Source organism: Stylophora pistillata, chromosome 8 (genome assembly GCF_964205215.1).
Source record: "Stylophora pistillata chromosome 8, jaStyPist1.2, whole genome shotgun sequence".
In the NCBI taxonomy this organism is placed as follows: Eukaryota; Metazoa; Cnidaria; class Anthozoa; order Scleractinia; family Pocilloporidae; genus Stylophora; species Stylophora pistillata.
In genome coordinates this window covers 11,031,784-11,045,424 of record NC_142526.1, presented here as the reverse complement: position 1 = coordinate 11,045,424, position 13,641 = coordinate 11,031,784, and the positions used below count along the sequence as shown (strand labels likewise).

At 37.7% G+C, this 13,641-nt stretch overlaps 1 pseudogene across 1 annotated transcript in view; it reads right to left on the bottom strand.

The window, feature by feature from the left end:
- Positions 1-2,738: 2,738 nt before the first annotated feature.
- The window catches only part of LOC148724958 (dynamin-related protein Dyn2-like), a 31,336-nt pseudogene continuing 20,433 nt past the window's right edge, over positions 2,739-13,641 (bottom strand). The window contains exons 7-8 of the transcript XR_015991092.1: positions 12,064-12,077; positions 2,739-3,438 (exon numbers count right to left, since the gene is read on the bottom strand). The product of XR_015991092.1 is annotated as a dynamin-related protein Dyn2-like (transcript). The remainder of the gene's footprint in view (positions 3,439-12,063; positions 12,078-13,641) is intronic.

Below are 13,641 nucleotides of genomic sequence, written 5' to 3'. Positions count from 1 at the left end.
CAAAGTGTTTCTGGAATTACGTCGGCTCCAAGAAAAGAGGCACAAATGACCTGATTGCTATTCAGGCCAATGAATCCGTTGTTATTACAAAGGAGAATGAAATCACTGAATTTATGAATAATTACTTTGCTTCAGTGTCTACTTCAGAAAAAACGGAATCTATGCCAAATTTCCCACAGGTCTTGTGGGAAGAGCTTGGTTCTATCAGGAGTTCACTGGACGATTTCTTGAAAATTTTCAAGGATTTGAACCCGAACAAGTCTCCCGGCCCAGACCAAATTCATCCTGTAATATTTAAGAACTGTTGTGTTGTACTCACTCCTCGTTTATGTGATCTTTTTAATAAATCACTATTATTGGGTACAGTTCCTTTTAAATGGAAAGAGGCAGATGTTGTTCCAATTCATAAAAAAGGTTCAAAAAACGACTACAGAAATAATCGCCCAGTTTCCCTCACATCCGTTGTTTGCATAGTCTGCGAGAAGGTCACATTCAGAGAGAAATTATTGGACTTCTGGATATCAAACTCTATCTTCACTCCAGACCAATTTGGTTTTTTGAAGGGGAAATCCTGCCAATCACAACTTCTGGAAGTATACAACGAGTGGTCTATGGCTAGAAACAAAGGTTTCATGACAGACGTGGCGTTCCTTGATATTTCAAAAGCATTTGACTCTGTCCCTCACGAACAATTATTGTTAAAACTCATGGCCTATGGTATTTATGGTGAAGTTCTATCATGGTTAAGATCATTCCTCACTAACCGTTTACAGCGTGTGGTTATTAGGGGTTCAAGTTCGTCACCAGTGCAAGTTAAATCTGGTGTACCACAAGGTACAGTATACGTATGATGGACGATCCTCGCAGTAGATAGCGCTATTTGAGCAATAGCGAAATTCAGACCTGAAAAAAATCAGGCCTGTACGGGACTCGAACCACTGACCTCTGCGATACTAGTGCAGCGCTCTAACCAATTGAGCTAACAAGCCAACTGAGAGCAGGCCGTTAAGTTGATTCGTAATGAACCCGTGAAAGTGATAAATGAGATAGAATAAATATATGAAAATCATATATTTTGAACTGCGGTATTTGATACGTATGATGGACGATCCTCGCAGTATGATGGACGATCCTCGAGTCCCGTACAGGCCTGATTTTTTTCAGGTCTGAATTTCGCTATTGCTCAAATAGCGCTATCTACTGCGAGGATCGTCCATCATACGTATCAAATACCGCAGTTCAAAATATATGATTTTCATATATTTATTCTATCTCACAAGGTACAGTCTTAGGACCGGTGCTATTCCTGATTTACATAAATGATATTGGCAATACGCTATCCTCGTCTATAAGGTTGTTTGCCGTTGATATGAAAGTTTACCGTGTGCCCAATTGTTGGGACTTCGATACCATGCTTTTCCAACAAGATTTAGATAAACGTGAATGATGGAGCAATGATTGGCAAATGAAGTTTAATTGCGACAAGTGTAAGGTAATGAGGATACCCCACTCCAAAGACAAGTCAATTCCACAATACAACTCGCTAAATCAGCCTTTAAGGGTAGTGAGCGACACAAAGGACCTTGGTGTACATTGCACATCTAACCTATGGTCACTATAAGTTGAAAAATGTTAAAAGAAAGCAAACGCTGTTCTAGGATTTCTAAAGAGAAATGTTGGTACTAAGAACTCAAAGATCTTCTCCACGCTATACAAATCTATGGTTCGTTCTATTCTTAAATATTGTGTACCAGTTTGGAGTCCGCACTTGAAAAAGGACATTTATGCGCTGGAGAGAATCCAAAGACTCGCATCCAGGTGTGCCCTTGGCGAAAATGGCAAAGACCTGTCTTATAAGGAAAGATTGGATATTCTACGTTGGCTTACCCTAGAGAAGCGAAGAGAGTATCTATCACTGGTGGAATGTTTTAAGACAGTTCATAGTTTAAATGGTCTAAATCCATCTTTGTTTACTTATGCTAATGCCTTTCGTCCTCTCCACTCTAATAATTGTTGCAAATTGAAAGTCAAATCAGCTAGATTGAATTGTTACAAGTAATCATTCTTTGTCAGAATCGTAAACCTAAATTACCTAAAGACGTAGCTGAGGTAGAATCTTTGCGAACATTTAAGACCAAAGTCAAGAGTTACCTTTTTAAATAATATTGTATATAGTTTTTATAGTAAGTGTTGTATATAGTTAAATCGCAACTTAATGTTCTTATATTTTGTATATTTAAATAAATGTGAAGGTGTAGTCTGATCGTCCGGGTGAGTGTAGTCCTGAGAAGGACTGTTGTCGGTGGTAGTGACTGACGGTTCGACAACCTGTGCGGAAGTCATCATCAGAGTCAAGTGAATGATTGTTGTCAGTAGAATGTTCTTATTCCAGTTCGTGTGAAATGAGTGGTTGGTTTTGCCGTGATGTTAATGGCTGTAAGACTCAAGTGACGTAAGTCGGTCGTGATTGGTCTGTTTCGATCTGTCGGTAAAGTTAGGTCGTTCTTTTTCGGTCGTTTGTGATGTTTATGTCGTGAATGAGTCGTTTGTATGGAGCGCGTAGTTGTTGTAGCTCTACGCGTTTCAAATTTTCGTGGAAAACTTGGTAAAGTTGATACAAGGCTAGAACCTTAACATCAATTGGCATCATTCCATTCGATTCAAACGTCCCTTAACGATCTACTGTCTCAGTCATTGAAGAGAGGTGTCCACACAGAGAACTTGGTTTATTCCAGATTTCAAAACTTACCTTTATTGTTTCTATTTCTATTAACTGACAATTTAATTGCCTATCAGTAAGTGCAATTCCTTTAGATCTGCGTATCTTCCAAATATTATAACGGTAGGGATCTCAGGAAGCTGTGTTGAACTCTTTAAAGATCCCCTCTATACTAAATAAATTTAAAATTTGAAACAAAAAACTTAAAAAAGCTACTAAATTACGCCTAACAGAGATTAACTCCTGCAATGAATACACTTGAAATGTTGCTAACTAACTGAACTTTTAAATTCTACCGATTTTAATCGGGTATGACAATATAAATGTTTCGAATTCTAAACAAAAACTAAAAGAAACTCCAAACTAGATACTCGTTGAAAAGGCTAAGTTCTCAAAACATTCCACGTAATCGCATTTAGTGGTCTTTTCGGGGCGATCCCTGTTTCATGCGCAGTAGTTTATCCAGGACGTTTTGTGTGCTGGGCAGCGCTTTCTCCAAAGCGCGGGACTGGTTCCTACACCAGATGCGCTTCTCCCGGATGTCCTCCCTTTTATCCAGGAACTCGACCAAGTTCTCTCGCTCCAAAGCACGGTCAAGGTCATCCACCAACTGTGATACAAAGAAATGCAGGATGCAGCGGGGGACCGTGTCACACACGTTCATTTTAAGCACGTTGAAGCATCGCACCACGTTCCTTTTAACATTCTTTCTTTCTTTCCTCCTGTTCCTAAGAAGAGAACGATAAAGCTTTCTTTTTAGTGTCTTTCTACCAGAAATTGTTTGAGTACTTCTGGTGTAAACCTTGCGTTGATTCAATTTTCTGACGACGAGATACACACATCCAATTTACGTGAACTAAGCTAAAACAAATAAAAGGGTAAATTTAAATGTCGTTTGTCCAGAGAAAGGACCAAGGACAATATTCACTACCTGACAAAAATTCCGCCGAACCCATCCCCATTCGGTTGGAAGCTTCAGGTAGGCTGTTACAATGTGAACGAAAAAGCTTTATCTACGGCTGAATGATCTAATCTTACAGTAACTAATAGTGTCAATTTTGAATCTGCCGTGAACAAGCGACTCGTCACGATTGTCCATTTGAATTTACAGTATTTTGAGAAACTGGACTAGACCACGAGAGGGTATCCATCATGCAAGTTACCCCAAAAGTTCTCAGTTGTTACCTTATACATGAAATGGTGTGACCCAGAACCGTCAATCTCTTGAAGCAGCTTCTCGGAGCAGAAGTTCCTCACAAGGTACTTCATGTGAATTGTCGTCTTTGATGTCATGCATGGATGAGGCTTCCTGTGATCTGCCAGAGGAAACGCTCTCCAGACATTAATCTCTCGCGGTGTGGGGATTGGGGCAAAAACGGGTGCACTTTTTCTGCATTTCCAGGAACTGTTGGATTAATTCCGTGGTCTGGTCGCGTTTCTTGTCAAAAATTATACTGACAACTTTCGTTTCAACTGCTTCTTTGAAAGTTGGGCATTTCGACATTTTTACTCAGGTTTCTAATCAACGAAACCTCCTCTCTTCACGTTGAAAACGGCAGAGAGTAAACGGACTATTCAAAAATGGCGGGAAAAGTTGGTCACGTGCTCATCTTTTAGTGTTCTCTTTGGCGTAAAGGTCCTGCTTTACCTCATCTATGACAAGTTATTTTCCTGCCTGATAGGGTTACCCTAACTACCGGGGCGAAACAACTCGCTCTCCCGAGTTGACCGAGTTGTGTCGCTCTCGGAGATGAGTTCGCCATTTTCATCTAAACGGTTGGTTGATTTTTTCGAAGGATGAGTGAAAAGTTAGTTCGGCTAGAGTAACTCGGAAGGAGGGCTGTATTTGCTTATATCTGCTCATACGTCCTTTTCTTTATTTATACCAGACCATATAAACATACCCTAAGGGTGGTACATTTCAGTTACAGTTACCCGGTAGGACCTGGGTACGAGATTGATTGTAACGCAGTCTCTCGTTATTGTGTCAAATTGCGGTCTATGGTGAATTCGCCTGATTGCCACCTTTGCGAGTTTGCCTTCCTAACGTAAAACAAGTCATTCCCCCCTCACTTTTATTAATGCGCCTCATAATGTATTCCTGTTCCTACGTAAACTTTTACAGCATCTACGCGAACGGTGAGAAGCTTTAGCGAAGAAAAGTAGTGATATTGCTCGAGCCCGGCCTGTTTTTAAAACGATAGAGGAGCATTCATACGCTTATTGGTTGTATACTTCTGCTTCAACTTTTTGAGAAAATAATTTTTAAATGAAAATGAAATCTCGACACGGCGATTATATAGGTAGTGTCTTCAATGGGGCCCTCGTGAGGAAAAATCGTCTATCTCCTGATTTTTCTAAAACATTTGCAAATCCTTTTCCAAGGTTATAATGGTGGCCACGGTTTTAGCTAAAAAATTGTTACTCAGCTTAAAATTGACAAGAAATTGTTACTTAGCTAAAAAATTGTTCCAATTGTTTTACATTACATTTGACCTATAACTCACTTCTGCAAAGAATACAATTGGAATGTTGACAATCAATTGAATTTTTCAATTCTTCCGATTACAATTAAGTATCCTCCGATACTTTCAAAAGCTAATACTTAGCAAAGTTACATCAAATGCCTCTTTTTGAGAGAACAAAAAAATTTAGTCAAGGCACAAACCAAACCCTATGAATTGCTTCACAAGCCCTCTGAACAGTTAAAAGTCAATGGAGGATTTAAATTACCATACATGATGTGTAGAAAAGTACTAGGTCTTGTAAGGGAACTCTAGTTCTCTTCAGTTGTACTAAAAAATACAACCTCTTACTGGCCTTTTTGATTTAAAGTCCTTTTCTTTTCAGCTAATAACGAGAGGTAGACAATTTATAATTACAAAGACATTCCATGTGATCATAGTCCATATCTCCTCCTAAGCTCTTTAATATTCTAATAATAATAATAATAAGACTTTATTTATTGAGGATAGCACGTGATAGTGCACAAACACTAATAAACTTGTGGTCCTCCTAATTACAATAAATATATAAATACAATAGAATCATTAATATATTGAAGAAAAAAAAAAAAAAAAAAAAAAAAAAAAAAAGATTACAAATATAAATATAAATTTAGCTAATTACAAATAATATTTAATTGATAAAATATATAATACAAGATAATATAAACAAGTAAGAATATATAAAACTACTATCAATAAAATTTACCGATTAAAATGAGCTAAGCATGATTTGTCATCATAATAATATTTAAATACGTTGTCTTTAAAGGCCTTAAGTGTATTAGACTTTTTTAATTCAGGCTTTAACTGATTCCATAATTTTATGGCAGAAACTAGAAAAGTTTTCCCTCCTTCTCTAGCCCTTTTAAACTTAGGTAATAAAAAGTTGTATTTACAAAATCTAGTGTTGCGTGAATGTACTGAACTTAATAATCTTAAGCTATCATTAAGATAATTAGGTACACAATAATTAATCCTTTTAAATAGTATTGAACATTTAGCTATCTTAGTAGAGTTATAAAATGGTATCCACTTTAAACGATTGAATAGCATAACTGATGAACTACGTGGTTCAGCATCTAATAAAACCCTAGCAGCTCTCTTTTGTAGCCTAAGTATTCTTAAAAGAGATTCATTAGAGCAAAGTGACTGCCATGCAACATTGGCATAATCAAATAATGGCTTAATCAAACTATTATAAAATAAAAGTCTTTGGTTAAATGGTAAACAAAGTTTGATCTTATTCAAAATTCCAATTCTTTGTGAAATTTTTTTGCACAGTCTGTCAACATAAGTGTTCATTGATAAATCGTGGTCAATGTCTATACCAAGAAGTTTAGCTGAGGGTACTTGTTCCAATGATACACCATTCATAGTTTTAAGAGATAAATTATAACCATCTGGAAGTTTCTTCCCAAGGCGTTTGCCTGTGACCAGTAGTGTTTTAGTCTTTTTTTCATTGAGAGGAAGTTTATTGGTGTGCGTCCAGCATTCAATTTCCTTCAAAGAAGCAGCTAGTGAATCTTGTAGAGAATCAACCGCTGAGATATCTGCCGATAATGTCAGTGTGGTGTCATCAGCATAGAGATCCAGGTCAGCACCATTAACATGTAGAGGCAAATCATTGATATAAATGACAAAAAGTAAAGGGCCAAGGATACTACCCTGTGGAACACCATGCCTCACAAGAGCAGAGTCAGATGTCACATTATCAAGAGCAATAAATTGATGTCTATCAGTCAAGTATGAACTAAACCATTTACGTGCAACTGGAGTTAAACCATAGGCATTCAGCTTTTGCAAAAGAATTTCACGGTCAACCATATCAAAAGCTTTCCTGTAATCAACTAAAAGAAGACCGCTGACTTGATCATTGTCTAGATTAAATAACAAATTGTCTATGACTCGTATAAGAGCAGTGTCTGTTCCATGGTGTTTCCGAAAACCTGACTGTAAAGGGTACAATAGATTGTTTTCACATAAGTAATTATAGAGATGATCGTGTATATGACGTTCCAGAATCTTTGACAAAACTGGTAATATCGAAATGGGTCGATAATTGTCCGGATCCTCACGGTCCCCAGATTTAAACAACGGAATGACTTTCGCTATCTTCCAACAATCAGGGAATACACCAGAATTAATTGAAATATTCAAGATTTGAGTAATTGAATAAGCAATAGCTGGTCCTGCTATTTTCAGATATCTTGCACTTATCTTGTCAATACCCATAGCTTTGTTTGTTTTGAGTCCTAACAGAGCACCCAGCACAAAATCTTTGGTAACAGGAGGAATATTGAAAAGAACATCCGGATCTTTTCTTGAACAAACAAAGTTTTCAACCTTTGAATTGCAATAAGGTACATTAGGTAGTAGATTCCTCAGTGAATCAGCAATTGAAGTGAAGTGATCATTAAACTTTTCAGCCAAAACAACATTTGGCGTCTCAACTGATTTTGATACATCGCCCATTAGCGATTTTATGGTTTTCCAGATCTTTTTAGAGTTTCCCTTGTTGTTGTTGAAACAGGTGTTATAGTATTTATATTTCGCACTGCGAATCATGTTTACAACTTTATTCCTCGCAATTTTGAAGCAGTTCCAATCCGTGACACAACGACTTTGCCTTGCTTTACGTAGTAAAGAATCCCTTCTGCGAAGCGCTTGTAAAATATTCACAGTCATCCATGGAGCTTGATTTTGTTTGGCTACTTTTTTTGCTCGCCACGGACAGTGGGCATCCAAGATGTTATTGAACAGACCCATCCATGCATTTAAGATATCAGTTAAATCGTCAAAAACAAATGCAGTATTCCAAGGAACTTCTTGGAGGTCGGAAACGAAGGCGGATTTGTCAAAATGCTTCGTATTACGATATTGAATCGTTAGAGATTTATTTTGACGCTTGGCGTTATCCTCATATAAACGAACTCCAAATACAGGCAAATGATCTGACAGCCCATTGTTTTTGACGACAATAGACTTAATTCTTTCAGGAAAATTTGACAATACAAAGTCAAGACAGGTTCCGCTTGATGGTCGAGTAACTTCAGTAATGAGCTGTTTGAAATTCATGTTAAAAAAGGCACGTCCCAAGGGATGTTTCTTGTACGCCGGAGAAATAAAATTAATGTTGATATCGCCAGTAATGATGGTTTCTAAATTAATAGATAAACTGATTCCAACATATTCTCGATGGCCTCATCCTCTGATAAATTAGTTGAAGGAGGTCTGTAAATGCCGGCGAATAAAATGGGACGGTTAGATTTGAATGGATAGACTTCCAACCACAATGCTTCTATATTATTATGCTCAATGTCGACTCTCCTTCGATGTTTCAGATCGTCATTCACATAAATTAGAACCCCACCACCATATTTCAGGCCCATCCGATCCTTTCGGTGCACTGTAAAACCAGGGACTGAGTATAGACAATCTGAGAGGAGCGGTTTCAAAAACGTCTCATTGATTGATAAAATATCCAAACGTGGTCGACCAACTTCATTAAGAAGGAACAATTTTATTTGTTCTAGTTTTGTAGTCGTAAGCCTGTTGACATTCCAAGAACCAAAGCGTATGCCTTTATGACCAAGATGTAGGTTAAAGTAGTCAAAGTCATCAGATGATGTTGATTTAGGCCCAGGATGGGTCTCAATATCCCCACAGCAAACCAACAAAAATGAGATTATAACAGGATTAAAGGAAGCATAACAGTTAGACGAGTACGTAATTCTCCTGCGTAGAAATCTAATCCTCTTGATTCTTATAAATGACCAGGAATTAGTACGATGTTTGTAAGTATATGCTGGATTTATACGATGTTTGTAGGTATATGCAGGATCGCGATCGTAATGAAGAATTTCATGGTCGTAAAATGGTGGTTTCTTTCCAGATAACGGGAGTATATCGTCACAGAATACACCGATTTCAAAATAGCGTTCTTTTCCCAAATTAGAAGCAAAAGGTGCTGATTGTTTTAGAGCCAAGGCCAGCATATGGTCTCCAAGGATAGCCTGTGATAGAATGAAAATTTCCAAGGAGTCAGTGGAACAATAATCTCCAAGTGGAAAGGTGTTGTAAGAAGCAAATCGTGCTGATTGTTTTTGAGCCAAAGCCAACATAGGGTCTCCAGGGACAGTCGGTGATGAAATGCAAATTTCCAAGGAGTCGGTGAAGCAATAATCTCCAAGTGGAAAGGTCAGGTTTTCATGACAAAAAATGAGTGGTCCCAGCATCCAAGATGGCAAAATTTTTCCTCTTGTGTTCACACAATCCTCGAGTTGGTCCGCTTGAAGAATTAGACCATTAAACAGCATGAAAATGGCCAAGACTGCGGATCCGAAAAGCGCGTGTCCGCCCATAATTAAAAATTACCTCATTCTACCCCTCAAAATTATCTCAACGGTGCCAGCTGAAGCGCGTGAACTGCGCAAGTAGGATACGACCCTCACCAAACAGTTTCGAAATGCATCCAAGATATCTTAATAAAAGGCGACCTCTTTGGCTCAACAAAGCTTTATAGCACTAGTCCGATGTCACAACTAGTTATTCACCCAGCCGTGACCTTTATATTGATTTTTTTACCTGAAAAGAAACGAAGACAAAAGCTAAATTAGCTTACCGGACGTGTCGGCCATTCTCGCATAAATTACTCATACCACCGGCTCGGCCATTCCTGGAACATAGATTTCTTCTAGCGCGTTCGTGAAATTACTATAATCATTAATTTGGTGCCAATTAAGAAGTAACGATAATCATTATATTTCGGTCTCGAGATCATGTTGACCCAAGCTGATTCATGGGCAACCTCGTTCCCAGGGTCTCTAATCTTCCTGCGCCCTCACTCGCTCGCTCCAGGGGGTGGGAAGATGGGAGACCCTGGGAACGATGTTGATTCATGGGCTGAACCAATCAGAGATCGCGAAAAAAAAAGCATGACAGTCAGCCTATATGATATGGTCGAGTGCGTCGGCTACTATGATTGATCTACAGCACGCATTCAAGTAAAATTCAGCGAGAATCATCCTTCATTAATAAGACAGATCTGATTTTGAGCCTGTTTGAGGTGAGATCTAATATTCTTCATTACAACTGTTTGCGAAGAACACACGGAAGGGTTATATTCTTAATGATATTGTCTCCATCAGATTCCAAAGGAAAACAAATATTTGCACGGAAGTTCATTTACATTGTTGTTTTAATTAAAGAAGATACGGCGTGCAAAATGCGATCTCGCCAAATGTGTACACACAGTCAATGCACTTTTCTGGGTGCCATCATGTTACGGCTGTATACATTTTTGTTACCATTGCAAACGTATTTTGCGTTATTCTTTCAAAGTGTTATGCTTTACAAGTCATTCATTCAGATGAGAGAAACCGAAAATACCCAATCTGTGTAATAGTAATTTTTTCGCCGGAGCAAAGTCTTACAATTTGCTATAGGATGTTGTTACAAAATGCGTTGACCGAAGATTCTTACAAAATGCTACAGCCGTTATTACAAAATGCGTTACTCGCCTTTACTACAATACGATACTGCAATGTGTATTAAAAAATACGTAAGTTATTACAAAATGCCGAAATCGTTATTAGAAAATGCGCACGTTTCCTCTGCTAGTTTCTTTCTTAGTTGCTATTGAATCCTCGAAATTGGTGTATGGGATGAAGATTATTTATATAATCCTCTCAAAGTTTTTTCACGGGGTTAAACAAAGGAGATAGCATAGCCTTGTACTATATGATATCTTGTTAAAGAAACTACACGCGTTTCATCGTTTGTGATATAACTTGATCTTCTGTCGGAACGGTTTCTCCTCTAAGAAACAGAAATGAGGAAACAGAACGCGGAAGGTGTTATGACATATTTTAGGGATTTGATTATTGTTATTACTGTTGTTATTATTTTACTGATCAGGGTCGTTATTTGTCTTTACTAGGGTTATTTTTCTTCAGTCTTTGTTTTGCAGGAATTTTTTTCAGTTTCCTGATTTTAGTTTCGTTTGTCATAAGTTCAAAATAAACACCGGAAATGTCACGATTTACATAATTTTTATTTTTATATTTTTCCTCTCATCTCAGAAATCTGAAATATTTCAGATCGAAAGTTTGTGAAAAAAAATTATGACAGAGGATTCCGAATTTCAAACAATCTCATAGTCGAGAAAGGGTTCCATTTTTTCATCCTAGTATATTGATAACTATTAATCTGTCTTCCCAGATCAAGTTCTTTGTGTAAGTTTCGTTTGTCGTAAGTTCAGAACCAACACCAAAAAGGACACGCTTTACATATTTTTTTAAGGTAAGAGGATAAATAAACTTGAATAATGTTCTTCTTTCGTCTCTGAAAACTGAAAATCAAATATTTCAAAATGAAACTCCGTGAAAAAAATGACAGAGGATTCCGAATTTCAAACAATCTCAAAAGTCGACAAAGATTCGAAGTCATACTAGTACATTGGTAATTATTAACCCTTTCAGTCCCAATATTTCAGTCATAATTAATTCTCCTTACTGTCTGCCATATAACTGTTATGAAGTCAGTTAGGAGAATTTGGTACTAGGTCAACTGATACTCCCCTATTTTATACTTTTCTTTATTCGCCTAACTTGTCTGCTTGATTTTGTGTTGATATTGTTAGAAGAAATTCTGTCCTGATCACTCATGGGAGTTTAATGGTTAATATGTGTTTTAAGATCAAGTTCAAACATTGTTATGGCACTGGCTATTTTCATAAATCTTTGTTTTGCAGGCACGGTTTCTTGATTTTGGTTTCAGTCATCAAACGGTCAGGTTACTAAACTCGGAAACTTCTACGTATTTTGGTAACCTAGAAACAATTGTTTACAAACCTGTCTCAAAGCCAATCAAACCGCTGAACGCCGGCGTGTCCTCAAGCACCTCAATTATCTCTCTGCTGGCAGCACTCGGCGACTTTGGAGGCCCAACACCCCCAGTTACCTTGATCTGCCCCTTGAGTTCTGCAAATTCTCTCTTGGCGATGCTATGGAGATTTTACCACTTGTCTTTTACCTCCGTAACCGTTCGCTTGGCTGTTCCGACCGCATTTACCGCTTGGTTTCTTGATCTTGATTTCATTTATCAGACGATCAGGATACTAAACTCGGAAACTTCTACGTTTTCCATTTGGTAAGCAGTTTGAATGAAATAATTCACAGACACTTTTTTTAAAATTCTGACAGAAACTTGCTTATATTTGGTGACAGAGAATTCAAACGTGAAAGCAATCTTTGAAATGAGGTTCTCAATGTGTTAAACCGTTCGCCGTAAAACGACAAAAGAATTTGCCGTTGGGCGTAGAAAAAACTCTTGCTATTTGCATTCATCGTTCTTTTACAGGTTTTTATTTCAATTTCTTGCTTTTGAATTCTGAAGTCAAGCGAATAACGCATCAAACTCGGCACGTGCCACTTGTTTTAATCAGTGATTGGAACGCAAGAGATCCTAACAGTCTCAGAAAAAGTGGGGAAAATTTTCCGTCGTAAAGTTTGACGCGAACAAAGATTTGTAAGCAAAAATAAGCCGGTTTTTGCCATCCTTAAACCTTCACCTCCAAGACCTCATAAGCATTTCTCCCTTCTTAGTCGCATACATTTCCTCAAAAAAAGTGTAGAGAATTTGATGTTGGGTCAAGATGTCTTTCTTACCGCTGATCAGTTTATGTATTCTCATCACCTGTTTGCATGATAATGTTTCGATATTAAAGAGGAGATGCTATTTGTAAATTAACTCTAACAGTTGGAGGGTTAAATGTGACGCAAGGCAAATGAATTTTTAAGAGCAAAATATTATGATGTAAACAGTACGCGCTCCAATACTTTTCTGTGTATTTTGTATGAAAAGAGTGAAGCGGTGATATTTATTTACCGATATTTATTTACCAATCAACCAATACCAATCAATCAATGCAAATCCTTACTTTGTAAGAAAACTATTTGATATATAGCTTACACGTGAGCAAGATGAAGCGAAATATTAGTTCTGACTCGCAAGCTGGAACCATTTTTCCCGCTCGGGATCGCCCTCTTTGTTCCTGAGTAAGAAAAAAAATTGTGTGGAACAGCCTTACAAAGTTTATTATTTTTTGACAATGTCGGCGATGGAGTTGCAAAAGCGGTAGAGGTCAGAACGATGAAAAAAAAAACCACTCTCGTAGGTTTAATGTGCTACAAACACAGTTGGCTCTCTATGATAAAGAAATTATTCTTTATTTGAAACTGTAAAGTGAAATTTTTTTGTTGTATAGCAAATCTTTTATCGGCCAAGCCTGTTAGGCCAAGAAGGGCTGGATATTAGCATCTTTGCCGTTCTTTATGGACCACCACTTAGTCTCGATCATTACAAACGCAAAGAAAAAGAACTCGCCGAATACCCAGCCTTCTTCACCTCACCCTT